Raw genomic sequence first — 4,898 nt, forward strand, 5'->3', positions numbered from 1 at the left:
GTGAATGTAATTAACAGTAAGATTGTTGTGTAATACAAGGAAAATTAGGAACCCCTGAGTAACCCCTAGCTACTGACAAGCACCCCCAGAAAGAATGGACTCAGATATCTTTGGCATTTAGCAAACCTCCTGGGACTCCATGACTCCACCAAGGAATGTCAATAGATAGGACCATCCCACTGAAGGATAACCTGGCAGACCCTTTCTAGCAGATATCCCTGGGGCTCCATGACTCCACCAAGGAGTGTAAATGAGATTATCCCACTAGTACGATAACCTGACTGAATCTTTTGATCAGCCAGGACCTTTGTTCCTGTTCCCCCCACCCTGTACCCCCACATATCCTATATAAGCCAAGCTGTCACCCCAACACATTGCCATTGATTTGTGGTGCAGTACCCCAATGGCCGCCGGCTAATAAATTCTCCACTTAAAACTTATACTCTGTGGTGTGTCTCGCTCCCTTCTGGTACAACAGTTGACCCCTTTCAAGTTGCTTTCCTTTAAAAGAAAATCAAAGAACCTGTGCTAGCAGGATATCATGGGTATGCTAGAGTGCTTGTTGGTACATTTCCTTGCTCTAGGGATTAGTCCCCAAAGTGGTCCTGATGTACTACTTTCTTACTTATATTTATTTTTATTCCTGACAGTTATTAATTCAGCTATGAAATGAGACAAGTTATCAGTACATAAAAAGGAAGAATAATCATGGTGGACTTTAAAGCACTCAGACAATAATTTTGGGGGCGGGGAGTAAAGAAAAATGAAAAAAAGTGTTAATCATAAAGTGAATTCATTCTATTCTGCCTTTCCCTAAGAGTTTATTTTCCTTGAATATCTGGAGGAGTCATTCAATGCTGTTCATTCTAAGTATATTAATGAGTTCTCTAAACTTATTCACCAAGGGAAAAGTACCACATAGAATTTGAGATGACCAAAACAATAAGTAGCATTGAAAACTTAAAGGTAGACAAATACAAATTTTGGAACAACCTAGGAGAGAATTTTGGCTTTTGAATTCTATTTCTAAAAGTCTTGTAATTCATGTTTGGTTCATTTCTCTACAAGTCCTAAGGTTAATGGGGAGCAAACAACTTAACACGATCACTTTTTTTGAAAATTGCATACTATTAAAATTAACTTAAATTGTAAAGGAGCTGATAATAATATCCTTTAGGGTCATGCTCAATCACTAACCCTTGATATCCTTACCTTTGAGCTATCTTATACTCAATATCTAATTGTTTTTAATGCTAATGGTCTATGGTGACCTCTATCAGCTCACACATGCCCTGGAAGTAAAAGGCCATACTTTTTATTAAGTATTCTTTAAATATACCATTAGGATATCATTATTCATGAGAAAAATAATTTCATTTCTCATTAATGAGATTCCTTCACTAATATGAGTAACAATTTGATTCCCTGTGCAGGGTCATTTTCATCCAAAATATGCCCATTTATGTTTGAACACAAAAGTGAAATGCCGTCTTGGTTACGATGTAGGAATAGTTTGGTTCGTTGGCTCCTAATTTCATTTTCTGTACTTTTTCCATTTTATTGTCATAGCTATCTCTTTCCAAAAGTACCTACAAACTTAATAAACCAATAAATCCTATGTTCTCAAGAAGTTACTGCTCGTAAGCTGAATTAAGAGAGACTGGAATATGAGTAGGGAGATGTCCAGGATCAGGAAAACCTTAGTTCAAGTCCCTCCATTGTATATAGCATTTGTTTGATGCTCAATAAGTCGCTTGTACTCTCAGTTCCCAAGGTAAGTCTGTAAGATGATGTATTGCATTGCAGTTATTGATTTACATTGGTAGAAGAATTGCTCAACCAGAATTCCCTACATCAATAAAATTGCAGGCCTAAATCTATAAGATTAGATAAAGAAGAGTTATTCTTTTGCCCAGGTAATTTAATAACATGGGAGCATCTTAATATTGCAACTTTTAAGCCACATTGCTTTCAATCTGTCTTTTTTGCTGATATTTATCTTCCGTATCCATGGTCATTTAACTGTTAAGGACAAAACCTTACATTTTTTTAAACCCAGAAATAAAATAAGATTCCAAATTGTCTGCACAATCTCATGAACAAAGTGGCATCTGCTTACTGGTTTCTGTTGTATAAACTGTGTGGTTGAAGTGGCAGAGCATAGATGATTTTGACAGACTCTTTAAGATAAATTGCATGTGAACAAGACAAAGTCAACAGGCCAACATGGAAAGATGATATTTGTCCTAAGAGATGATAAAGACAATAGTGATGGGAACAGATAGAAATGAGGGTCAATCTAGGTGAAGGTCTGTTATATCTAACTGGCATATGACTCACTGGTGAAATAGATTGAGGCCTAGGGGTGGGGTATAAAAAGGATAGAGCTAATTATGATCCCTAGGTTCTGGGCCTGGGGGACTACTAAAATGGTGGTGCTCTCAACAGCAATGGAGAAGGTAGGCAAGAACTGTCATGCCATTTTCACTCTGATAAATTACTTCCCTCTTGCTAGCTCCCTAGGTGGAGGGAAGGAAAGAAAACCATTGAATTATCATTACTCTGCTTAGGAAAGAAATATAGAATGTGGCCTGTGAATAAAAAAGAATTTAGTGGTACATTGTAAAAAGCAAACAGAGGGCTTATTCTCTGCCTTGGCTGATATCCAACAGCAGGAAACACATTGCAGATGGAACATGTGGGAAGGGGGGATGGGGATCATAAAATGAGAGAACTGGCCAGAGTTTACATAAGAATAGGGATTCTACATATGCCAGTAAAACTTCTTGAACAAGCTATAGGATTTTTCATTTTGTTCTTTCTTTTTTGGCCATCTTCCTTGGCCTTCCACAGCATACCCTCAGTGAGCAGTACTCAAACCAATCCTGACTACTTTTATTTGTGCTGAATAGCAGTCCTATTTTATTCAATGATTCTATATCATTCAGTATTGCATAATGTACAGTAAAGAGTGAATGTTTTGTGTCACATCTTTGATCCAGAAAATCAACTGATGTAGCAGCCAGGCCAAAGTGAGGAGGTTCTGTGTTGCCTTAAAAAAAAGTTGTTTTAGCCATAGACAGTCATTTTAAAATACCTTTTTTCATTCATTTCTTGTGAGTGAGTAAAATAACCTGCCATCTGGAATAGTTTAATCATAAAACCTAAGAGCAATACTGATGGGGTTTTTCACTATGTCACAGAGAAGTTACCTCATGTAACCTTAGTTTTTTCTCTTTGATTTGTCCCTCCTTTTAAATTTCTTTAATTTAGTCAAGTTGTTATCATATCTACTCAGTACTTAAGGAGTATTTAAGGGTTCATAGCAATATACTATGAAACAGTGAAACTTACATTGATAAGAATACTAAAAGTTCTGTGGAAACCTCACAGTTCCATGATAAACACAGCCCTTTGTCTAAAAGTAAATTTACTTAAAGATGAAATGCAGGGGGGGAAAAATCTGCATGAGTCAAACTATGACTCAACTATTCCATTAGAGAAAGTGTTGTGATGACTTCTGAGTGCTTACTGGTATTTTTTGAATTAGTGGAAAGTGAAGGAAATGCCTTTTATATTTCACCCCTTATTGAAAATGTTTCTAACACTCTCCTGCCTTACTAGTTATAATTAATCTTAATGGATCTTTGTTTGATGACTGTATTTTGGGATATCTTATAACCATCAATATAAACATACATTTTCATCACAGATTACATCAGAGTAAATTGTAAAGGGTACAAGATCTGGGCCAAAATGACCAATCTCAAGAAATACCTGAAAAGTTCCTGCATTGTTGCTACACTTTTTAAAATCCATTACATGAACTTTCTTCATTATTATTTGTCTATTTCTCCAAAAATAAATGCAAACATATTCCGGCACTTGCTAGTCCCTAACTGTTCAGTTCTAATTAGACAGCGTATGATATACATTGTAATGGTAAAGCACCAGATTGCAGAATCACAATGTTGGAGCTGAAAGATCATAGGTGATCTAGTTCATCCTTTTCCTTTGTAAAAAAGAGAAAATAGTTTAATGTCCTGCCCGATGTCATTGTGGATAAATAGTGATTTGAGCCCAGGTCCAATTACATTAAATCCAATACTGTCTCCAATCTATTAACCCCAACACTTACGACTGGGAATGAAATCCTGGGAAATGGGTTTTATTGAACTTCTCCTTATCTTTTCCCTTGACACTAATTCTGATTCTTTTGACTTATAACTTGCTATTGTATTTTTATTTACCCATGAGGAGAAGCATAGAGAAGCTCTTAATCATTTGTTATTAGTCATTTTCAAAAATAATAAGCCAATACAAAGAAAATAGAAAGCATTCAACTAAGACAGGGTATAAATTATAATAGTAGCTGACTTTTATACAGTGCTTTAATATTGGAAAAGCACCTTATATGCACTCTCATTTTATCCTGACCACAACTTTGGCCTACAAGTATTTGTCTCACTTTCTGTGGAAGTAAAATGAGGTCAAGAAGAAGAAATGCAAGATGAGAATTGAATGCAGGTTTTCTGCCTCAAAATCTTTCCCCATTATGTCCCCCCACATAATTAAACAAATGAACAAACAAATACAATTTAAAAAATGAATTAATGCATACATATATACATGCTCATGTGTATATTAAAAAACTGTTGCTGTTATTTTACACATATATGAAGCTTTAAATGAACTAACTCTTTCTACCAATGCTGATTTGCCTGGACTCTGTCTTCTCTACAACTTATTGTCTTAAGAAATTATCTAAATGAATTGAAACTATAAATAACTTAGCCCAGATCTATCCATGTCCACTGAGCCATGCCAAGTGTGACACAGTAGGGAAAGGGAGAAAGAGGGAGGTAGGAGACAGAGACAGAGAGAGACAGAGAGAGACA

This window comes from Trichosurus vulpecula, chromosome 3 (genome assembly GCF_011100635.1).
Source record: "Trichosurus vulpecula isolate mTriVul1 chromosome 3, mTriVul1.pri, whole genome shotgun sequence".
In the NCBI taxonomy this organism is placed as follows: domain Eukaryota; kingdom Metazoa; phylum Chordata; class Mammalia; order Diprotodontia; family Phalangeridae; genus Trichosurus; species Trichosurus vulpecula.